At 39.1% G+C, this 11,330-nt stretch overlaps 1 long non-coding RNA gene across 1 annotated transcript; it reads right to left on the reverse strand.

Moving 5' to 3' along the window:
* Positions 1–231: 231 nt before the first annotated feature.
* LOC140687717 (uncharacterized) lies at positions 232–11,305 on the reverse strand. The gene is made up of 4 exons (XR_012062202.1): positions 11,074–11,305; positions 10,862–10,896; positions 3,933–3,976; positions 232–425 (listed from the first exon to the last, which is right to left on the reverse strand). It is a non-coding gene; the product is annotated as an uncharacterized lncRNA (long non-coding RNA).
* Positions 11,306–11,330: the final 25 nt, after the last annotated feature.

Here is an 11,330-nt window from a genome sequence, read left to right on the forward strand (position 1 = left end):
AGAGCTCACAATTCCGGAGCCCCAGACCCTGCTGGCTGCCCAGTCCATCTGGAGGCTGCAGGGAAATTCTTCCCGTAATAACCCCCACTTTTTTTTTTTTTAAATGGAAGCAGAACCTTCTACAAGTTCAGAAGAATTAGATTTCTTTAATAGCAACCTGCAGGAAATACATTAAAAACACATTCTATCAGTTACAAATCTTAATGTCACCAGCCAAGGATGAGGGAATTAATGCCGGGCCCAAAAATACATATAGTCAGCAACTCCAGGGCAAGGGCAGAGACGATTTATAGAGTGCGAGGTCTGGATGTCTGGAGCAGGCAGGCTGAGCTCAGCGGTGAAATTGAAACAGGGCTGTTTTCAGATGGGGCGGAGTGGGGGAAGGCGGCTGAGGGCAGCTTTGATTCAATCATTGTTCCCCATTTCTTCTCATTGTAAAAAAAGAAAAAAAATTTTAATGCTATAAAGGCCAGATTCTGATCTGTCATGAGCAAACTGCTTTCATTAACATAAGCTCCTGTTCAGGGTACTTTTAAAGAATCAACCTCCCAAAAGTAAGTGCTCCCACCAGAGCAATCCCATCCCTGACTATCTCCCCTGTGTACCCAGGTCAAACAAAGGGAAATCCAAGCAGTGGTTCGTCTGGAGAATCTGTACAATGAAGACAAAACGTGTGTGTAATTAATGTGGGTTTACTTCCATTAGTGGCAGGTATTTTTCTTTACCTTTATATTGAAAATAAAATGCAGTATAGAAAACCACACTAAAAGAAGTGTAGCTTAGTGAACTGTGATAAGGGAAACCACGCAGGTCTTTTAAATTGTTTTAATTTTTGGACTCACTGCTCCATTTTGCCAAACTTGCATCTAACACAGCCATGGAAAAGTTTTCAGTCTCAGGGGTATAATGCACTCATTTTAGGAAGGAAAGTGACCTAAAGAAGTATGTACAGCACTCAGCTGTTCGTTTCGGGCTGCCACATTCCCAGCCATGTGCTTGCTGCTCACAGAGAAAGGGTAATTAGAGGATTCGGTGGGTACTAGGGACTGAATCTCACAGCAGAGATGGACGTGGTCCCCAGCATGCTCCCACCATCGGCCTCTTGTGGAAAACCACACAGCATCCCCTGTGGGGCTGGGTGAGTTACTGGGCAAGTCTCTGTGCCCTTTTCACCTGGAGGAAAATATGAGAAGGCATTGCATCACACCCCTTTCCCTTTATTTTATTTTTTGTGGGGAGAGGTAATTAGGTTTATTTATTTTTAATGGAGGTACTGGGGATTGAACCCCAGACCTCGTCCATGCTAGGTATGCACTCTACCACCTTCCTTACAGGTGAGGAAACTGAGGCCACAGTTCTGATCTGAGGTTAATAAATAGCAGAGCCAGGAATGAGAGCTGGGTGGTAAGACTCCCCATCCAGTGCTCCTCTGCCACGCAGCTGTGCCTCTTCCCATGATATGCCACACTGGGTCAACAGCTGCTTGTCAGGAACTGGTAACCCCACTTTCTAACAAGCCTGAGTACCCAGTAGGATGACTGACCATCCCAATCCCAGGGTTGGCTACCCAAGACTTTCCGTGCTAAACCTGGGACAGTTCCAGGCACACCAGCTGTGTGACAAGCTGGTCACCTGGGCTATGTCCATGCAACTGACACCCATCATCCTGACTGGGCACTCAACACGTGGCAGAAAATCAGACGTTAGAGAGGAGGATGGGATTTCTTATGCTGAATGAGTTGACTCAGAGGACAATTATCCAAATAATTGAGTTTTTTTTAAAGTTACTGAAGGAATTGGAGGGGTTTGTCCTGAATTATAATGGCTAACAGTTTGAGCATACATTCTAACTTTAATGCACTTTCACATTCCAAATCTTAATTATTTGGGCCCTTAAGGCAAGGCTGTCTGATTAAAATCATTTTTATGAAAGGAGACTGAGGCACAGAGCTGGCCCAGTGACTGAGGCCAGTGCACCTAGCTGTGAGTGATGGCTCTTGAAAAAGCCCCTATTTTCTGACCCTTGGGCAAAGCTCTTCACCGCCACCTTTCTGGTCAGGAACCATGGCTAGGGGCCAGATCTTGACTTCTCTCTTTATTCAATTGTTGGGAAGCAGGAAACCAGAAACTGGGGGTTTCTAAATTCAATTCCAAGGGCCTTGGATTAACACCAAAATAATTCCCTTACTGGAGACTGGCTATTAGAAAAGAAACTTAGTGGGGCCGAAGAATGATCTTGGTTTGATCAGGTGAGGCTATTTGTTTACCTTTACCTTCCATAATCTGGAAGCCGAGTTCCTTCTGAGACAGAGTCAGGACTCTCCCTCCCCAAATGCCATTCAGACTGCCCCCAGCCCTAACACTGCTTTCCACTCATGCTGGAGCCGTGGACTCTGGACTTCTGAAATTAGAACTGGGGGTGAAATGCTTAGCTGAGCTTTGCCTTTCAATGCCTTTCTTCTCTCTTGGGTTTTAACTGCTTTTTCTGGCCTCAGGGAATCCCTTGGAAGTTAATAAAACTTACTACATCAAAGGGCTCTACAACCATTACCCTATTAAAACCTCACAGCACTCCTGCAGTAGCTAAGCATTATTAACCCCATTTTACAGATAGGGAAACTGAGGTTAATTGGTTTGCCTCCGGCTACTGAGGAAATGATTGTCCTAGCTGGCATTAGAACTGCGGGGGGGGGGGGTTGTTCCAATCACCCAAGGGGTGGTGGTTTCCACCAAAATCCGTTTTTCAAAGTGCCTGGATTTGTAAAAATTTCTTTTCCTTCAGAAAACTGACTCCTCACCAGAAGTACTGAGGATGAGGAATTTCTCCTAAAGCTGGCTTGTCAGAAAGCAGCAGCTCCTGCCTTCGGCCAGGAGAGGAGGTGCCATAAAAATAGATGAAAGCAAAGAGTTCAGTGCAGTAATTTAGGAAACAATTTGGGCCTTTCAGAAATTAATGTTATTTAAAGATGCAGATTCATCCACCCCAGGGGCCTCCTGGGAGTGCTTCCCGAACCATCTGGTTCAATCACCTCATTTTCTTTCCCCTAATCCTCCTGGCTCTCGTGTGCTTACGAACAGTGAACAGCGAACAGCGAACAGCGAAGGTTCCTGGGGACCTTGCAGCATGAATAAAAAGCAAAGACCTTTCTCTTTCACCAGCCACCTCTCCTCTTTTCTAAACAGCATTAAATTCCTAATCCTGTTTATTCTTAGTGGGGGCATAAAATTCATGTTCTAACAGACAATAAGGAGATCTGTGGAGGCCTATGTCCCAGGGCTTCTGTCCTCCTGGTTTGGGTCCAGCCAAGATGGTTGGGATATCTTTACCCCATTCTCTGAGAGGACCTACAAAACCTGGTGGTATTTGGAAATAAATTTGCCCAGGCCTGCTGAAGGAGGAAGCCAAAAAATTTTTTTTTGGTCTGGTTAAAGCTATCCATGAACCACAGGGAAGATTTCAAAGGCTCAGGTAAGTGTTTTCAAAAGGAGGGTTTCAGCACAGTCCCAACTGTGTAAGTCCCGCTTCTTGCTGTTCAAGTCCAATTATAATCCACAAAGGCAGGATGCTGTGTTTACATAAATAATTACCAGATTTCGGATAGCCAGACGTGTTGCAGCACACAGAAGGCAAGCCCATAAATTACATTTGGGGAATTAAGGGTCAGATTGATCTTATCTCTCTAAATCCGGCCAAATTCCGGCAAGCTCAAGGGACATCCGGTTGACTGAGCCTCAGGAGGCCTGGGCCTCAGAAACCAGTGATCCTGAGGATGGCGCTACCCAACCCCCCTCCACACCTCCCTTTCTGCTTCTCCTTGCTCCAGTTTGCTGGCTGGCTCAAAGAGATGGGGGTGGCAGGAGAGAACTGTCCCAACTTGCTCTTTGCCCAACCTGCAAGGAAGGAAGGCAGGAGAGGCATGTAGGCAACTCACTTCTATCCTCTCTTTTTCCTCCTGGACCACACAGGATCTTGCTCCTGAAACAACAGAGGTGATGTAGGACTAGTGATGGGAGACATCAAAGCAATGAGACTAACAGGACTGGGCCTCTGCTGGAGATTTCCCTCCTGTACAGGCCAAACCTCCATGTTGTCATTCATTCAACAGAAACATATTCAGGACCCACCACATCCCCAGTGCCACGGCACAGCACAGTGGATGAGGAGGGCTCAGGCTGTGGAACCGCAGTGCTCGATTTGAACCCTGGCTCTACTGGGCACCCTGGGCAAGTGACCTAACTCTCCTGGCTCTGCTTCCTCATCTGGAAAGTGGGATAATGACAGCACCACTCCCTAAGAGTGAGGTGAGGATTAATGAAGTCATTCATAAAGAGCTCTTAGAACAAGGCCTGACACATAGTATGTTGATTATTGCTGTTATTATTATTACTATGACTATGTGAGGCACATGTGGGCCTCTGTGCTAAACGTGGTTACAAGCTGGTTGAGACAGAATTCCCACATTTAACACAAAGGGTGTGACAAGGCAGTGTGGTTGATTAAGTACCAAGTGAATGGAAAAGACAATTAAGTTCTAAGAAGCAGGCAAAAGGGTGAGATCGCTGTGCGATCTTGGAGGAAGGAAGGCTGAGGCTGGGCTTGGAGGGTGTGCAAGATCTGGCGGGACCACTGAAGGGCATAACAGATGTGGGGAGAGCACGAGACGGGGTTCGAGAGTCCCAAGAATCCATAAGAATTAAGCTAGTCACAGTGTTATGCAAGTCTGATGCTTCCAAGAGTATAAACCAAACCTCTTCAATTAAGATTCCCAAATCCAAATGTTAGCCTCTCTTATACAGAAAGACATACTGATTTGTGTTAACTTCATCTGACAAAACAGTATTAGCAAGTGGAGCAGCAGAATACATTGTGAAGAGACTAGAATAGGCTGGATAAATAGAGCCTTCATTTACCAAATGGGGAGAAGAGGCATATTGATAGAGATGTTATTGAAATAACCTAATATTGTTTGGTGAAGTAGAAAGTATTCTACCCAAAGAGTGTTCTATTCATTCAATCATTTTAAAAAATATTGAGTGTTTACTATATGCCAGGCACTCAGGGAGACTCTAGTAGTGACAATAAACATGGTGTCTGCTATAGATGTATTGATCTCATATTTTTCATCTTCTGTAAGTTATAAAACAATTTAAAATCAATTTAAAAAGCAGATGCACATGAAGCAAGCATTTCAAGAACATTTCTATATTGTGCGTTTCTACAAAATTTTTAATCTGCCTCCATGCAATTTCATAAATGAATCTAGTCTTCATTTGAGTAAGAATGACAATGATTTATTATTGAACATTTAAAATTTAACCCAATCACTGACAGTTGAATTTCTAACCAAACTTTTGCTTGCATATCACTGCTTAGAAAGGATAAGGAAGAATTTGAAGAGAAAGAAAGACTTTCTCTTCCAGCCAAAGAGTAATAGGGACTAGATATACTCTCCCACCTGAAACAACCAAAAAGACAAACAGACAGAAATACATGAAATGATGGTTTTCAGGCCATTTCAGGCAATGAAGGATGGTTACTGAGAGACAGGAAAAAAAACAAGGTAAGCCCTACAATTGCCCAAGCTTACTGCCTTATGAGGGTGTCCAGGATGCTGCGCTGGAAGGAAAAACCCAGGCAGAGCTCAGCCAACTCTCTGAGTTGAGAATTCTCTGCCTGAGTACAGTGATAAAAGTCTGGGGAGGCTAAGGTGGCCAGAATTTGCAGGACTGGAGAGGAGAGAGCTGCACAGAGAACTGGAGATCTACAGAGGGTCTCCCTCAAGTATTCAGCATGACTGACCCACGGGGGTGAGGAAACTATCCAAAGCTGGGGAAAGAAGCACCTGAAAAGATTAGGAAAAAACGCTAGTGTTCACATAGAGCTAGAAACAGTGTCTATTCCCACCAGCCAGACTGGAAAACTTCCTAAGTCATGGGGCATTGGGTAGAAATTCAAAAAGGTATTACCTTAGTAATGGGGAATCATTAACCCTACACTAAATATGGCTCTGGTCCTACCTAACAGCTCTTAAAAGTAAGACCAAAAGGATCAAACCATTTCCAAGTAATCTAACTAGCTTCCATAACAAAGCTCAAGAATATAGAAATACCAAAACATCCGGCACCCAACAAGGTAAAATTCACAATGTCTGGCATGTAAACAAAGATTATCAGGTATGCAAAATATGACCCATAATGAGGAGAAAAATCAGTCAATCAAAATTGACCCAGAACTAACACAGATGTTGCAATTAGTGGCCAAGGATGTTAAACCAGCTATTATAACTGCATTCCACATGTTCACAAATATGTATGTTATAAAAAAGATGTAAACCAAACTTTGAGAGATGAAAACTAAATGAGTGAGATGAAAGTCACACTGGCTAGGGTTAACAGCAGATTAGACATTGCAGAAGAAAATTTTAGTAAACAGGAAGACGTAACGATAGAAATTATTCAAAATAAAGCATACAGAAAAAAAAAGGTTAAGAAATGAAAAGAGCATTAGTGCACTATTAGACAATTTCCAGCAACCTAATGTATATAACTGGAGTCGCTGGAAAGAGGCTGGAGGACAGACGATTTACTTGAAGAATTAATGGCCAAATTTTTTCTAAGTTTGCTGAAAACTGTAAATTCACAGATCCAGGAAGCTCAATGAGCCCCAAGCACAAGAAACCTGTAAGAGAACTATGCCAACGGACGTGTGATCCAGATGCTCAACACCTGTGCTAAAGAGAACATCTCAGAAGCAGCCAGAGGGAAAAAAGACACATCATATACAGAAAAACAAATGTAAGGACAGCGGCAGGTTTCTCACTGGAAACAGTTCAAGGGAGAAGACAGTGGAGCAAAATATTTTAAGTCCTGAAAGGAAAAAATCTAAATCCTCTACTCAGAAAAAATCTCCAGAAATGAAGGTACAATGCAGGTCTTTTCGCACATACAAAAGCTGACAGAATGCATCGCCCACAGAAGTGCACTGTAAGAAATATTAAAGGAAGTCCTTCAGGCAGAAGGAAAATGATACCAGATGGAGACATGGACCCGCCCAAAGGAATGAAGAGCCCTGGAAAAGGGAAGCACATGGGTAATAACAAGTATTTTTTAAAACTCTGTATATTTCTTTAAAGATAACTGATTGCTTAAACAAACAAACAAAAAAATTTATAATGTATTGTGTGGTTTATTACATATGTGTAAGTAAAAAGTATGACAATAAGAGTTTAAAGGCTAGAAGGAGAGAAATAGACATATTCTATAGTAAGGTTCTTATATGTGAAATTGTATATCAATTAAAGGCAGACTGTGTTAAGATATATATACCATAAACCTTAAAGCAACCACTAAAATAACAAAATGAAGAATTAAAGCTGCTAAACCAACAAAATAAAATGGAATCATTAGAAAATACTCAATTAATCCAAAAGAATGCATAAGAGAAAAAAAAAAGAAATGGAACAAATGTAAAACAATAGGAAAATGATAGACTTAAACTTAACCTTATAAATAATCACATTAAAAGTAAATGGTCTATACTGTATGATATCACTTATATGAGGGAACTAGAGTAGCCAAACTCATAGAAATAGAAAGTAAGATAAACAAGTTCATACTGTATAGCACAGGAAACTATATTCAATATCTTATAGTAACTTAAGGTGAAAAAGGATATGAAAATGAATATATGTATGTTCATGTATGACTGAAGCTTTATGCTGTACATCAGAAATTGACACAAAATTGTTAACTGACTATACTTCGTTAAAAAAAAAAAAATATATATATATATATATCCACACACACACACACACACAAAAAGAAAAGAAACAGAAAGTAGAATCGTGGTTGCCAGGGGATTGGGGAGGGGGAAATGAGTAGTTATTTTTTATGGGTATAGAGTTTCAGTTTTGCAAGGTGAGAAATTCTTAGAGATAGTTTGCACAACAATGTGAATATACTTAACACTACTAAACTGTATACTTAAATTGGTTAAGATGGTAATTTTTATGTTATGTATATTTTATCACAATTAAAACCAAACCAAAATATTCACATATTTCTTTGAGGTTAAAAAAAAATAAATTGCCTAAATGCTCTAATTAAATAGCAGATATTGTTAGATTGGATAAAAAAGGAAGACCAAATTATATGGTACATATAAGAAACACATTTTAAAGACACGGATGTCTCAGAAAGTAAAAGAGTGGGAAAAGATATACCATGCTAACACTAATCAAAAGAAAGATGGACCTGGTGTTGTGATGTACAACATGGTGACCACAATGAGTAATACTGCATATTGGAAAGTTGCTAAGAGAGTCGATTTTTAAAGTTCTTATCACAAGAAAGAAAATTTGTAACTATGTGTGGTAATGGATGTTACCTAGACTTATTGTGGTGATCATTTTGCAATATATATGTATATCAAATCAATATGTTGTACACCTGAAACTAATATAATGTTATGTGTCAATTATATCTCAAAAAACATGTCTATGACTTGGAAAGATGTCTGATATATTATTAGATTAAAAGTAGTTGTGAGAAAAAGAAAAAAGAGAAATGTAGTGGTTATAGTAACATCAGACAAAGTAAATTTCAGAGCAAAGAATGTTGCCAGGTATAAAGATCATTTTATAATCATAAAGCAGGCAACTCATCAAGATGAGTTAATTTTAAAAATTTATATACCTGATAACAGAGTTTCAAAATATGTGAAGCAAAAACTGTTAGAACTGCAAGGAGAAATCGATCACAATTATAATAGGAGATTTCAGTGCTCTCTCTTAATAATTGATATACAAGTAGGCAGAAAATAATCAAGGGTATAGAAGATGAACACCATCAGTCAACTTGACCTGATTGACATTTACAGAACACGCCATCCAACAACAGCAGAATGCACATTCTTTTTAAATGCACATACCCAAACAGGCCATATTCTGGACAACAGAATAAGTCTCAATTAATTTTAAAAGATTCAAGCCATAAAAAATATGTCTTCTCATCACAATGGAATTAAATTAGGTCAAAAACAGAACGATTCTTGGAAAATGTCCAAATATTTGGAAGCTAGATAACATACTTCTAAATAACCCGTGGGTCAAATGAAAAATACAAAAGGGAAAATAGAATGTATTCTGAATGGAATGAAATGAAAACTCAACATACCAAAATTTGCGGGCTACTACTAAATTAGTACTTAAAAGGTCTCAAATCAATATAATCTCAGCTTCCACCATAAGGAACTAGAAAAAGAAGAGCAAATGAAACCCAAAGTAAGCAGAAGAAAGGAAAGAGTAAAGATCAGAGCAGAAATTAATGAAATGGAAAACAGAAAAACAATAAAGAAAATCAGTGAAGCCAAAAGGTAGTTCTCTGAGAAGATCAATAGTATTGATAAACCTTTAGCCACAGGAAAAGAGAGGAGACATAAATTAACAATATCAGTAATGAGAGAGGTGACCTCACTACAAATTTTACAGGTAAAAAAGGACAATAATGGGATATGACAAACAACTTTGCTGATGTCAACAGCGAACAATAAATGACATTAGATAACTTAGATGCAATGGACAAATTCCTATGGACAAACTATTAAAACTCACTCAGTAAGAAGTGGTAACCTGAATAGCCCAGTATCTGTTAAAGAAATTGGAGTTGTAGCTTAAAACCTCCCCCAAAGAAAACTCCAGGCCTAGATGGGTTCACTGGTAAATTCTGCAAATATTTAAAGGAGAAGAAAATACCAATTATATACAAACTCAGAAAACTGAAGAAGAGAAAAACTTTCCAATTCATTCTGAGGCCAGTATTACCCTGATACTAAAACCAGATAAACAAATTTATAAGAAAAGAAAACTACAGACCAATAGCCCTCATGAACATAGATGAAAAATTTCCAAACAAAATTTTAGCAAATAAAAAATCAATATATGAAAAGACAGAGTGCATCATGACTAAATGGGATTTATTCCAGAGAGGCAAGTTTGAATTAACATTTGTATAATTCACAATACGAACAAAGTAAGAAAGAAAAACTGTATGATCATCTCAATAGATGCAGAAAACAATTTTGGCAATATGACAACATCCTTTCCTGGTTAAAAACTCTAAGCAAACTAGTAGTAGAAGGGAAGTTCTTCAGCCTGATGAAGAGCATCTGTGAAAAACCTATAGCTAACATACTTAATGATGAGATTGAATGCTTTTCCTCTAAGATGAGGAGCAAGGTAAGGGATACCTGCTCTCACCACTTTATCCAACATTGTACTAAAGGTTTTAGCTGGTGCAATAAGGCAAGAAAAAAATAGGCATCCATACTGGAAAGGAAGAAGTAAAACTTTTTAAATTCAAGACAACATGACAGCAGAAGCGTAATCCATAAAGAAATATTGATGAATCAGACAATCAAAAGGGAAAAAAAATCTCTGCTTTATTAGACACTATTAAGAGAATGAAAAGTCACAGAGAAAAATATTTGCAAAACGTATAGCTGATAAATGATCAGAATATGCAAAGAACTCTCTTACAGCTCAATAATAATAAAGCAATTCAGTTTTTAAAATGAGCAAGAGATTTGAAAGACACTTCACCAAAGGAGGCATCTGGGTGACAAACAAGCACAAGAAGAGATGCTCAACATTATTAGTCATCAAGGAGAGGCAAATTAAACCACGGTGAAAAACTACTACACCCTTACCAGAATGGCTTAAAGAAAAAAAAAGACTGACAATACCAAGTGTTGGTAAGAATGTGGAACAACTGAAACTTTTGTACGCTGCTGGTGGATATATAAAATGAGACAACCACTTTGGAGAAATGTTTGGCAGTTTCTTATAAAATTAAACATACTTACCATATAATCCAGCAACTCCATTCCTAGGTATTTACCTAGGAGAAATGAAAACATATGTCCACAAAAAGACATACTAGAATATTTATAGGAGCTTTGTTCATAAAATTCCAAACTAGAAATATGCCAAATATCTATCAATAGATAAATGGATAAACAAACTGGGGAATATTCATAGAATGGACTAATACTCTGCAATAAAAAGGAAAAACTACCGATAAATGCCACAGAATGGATGAATCACACAGACATTATGCTGAGTCATAGAAGTTATACACATAAGACTTCTGTAATGGACTGAATTGTGTCCCCAAGTTCGTACATTGAGGCTCTAACCAATGTGACTTTATTTGCAGACAGGGCCTTTAAAGAGGTAATTAAGGTTAAATGAGGTCATAAAGGTGGTGGGGCCCTAATCCATTAGGACTGGTGTCCTTGTAATAAAAAGGAAGAGACACCAGAGATGTGCCCA

This window comes from Vicugna pacos, chromosome 20, assembly GCF_048564905.1.
Source record: "Vicugna pacos chromosome 20, VicPac4, whole genome shotgun sequence".
NCBI lineage: Eukaryota > Metazoa > Chordata > Mammalia > Artiodactyla > Camelidae > Vicugna > Vicugna pacos.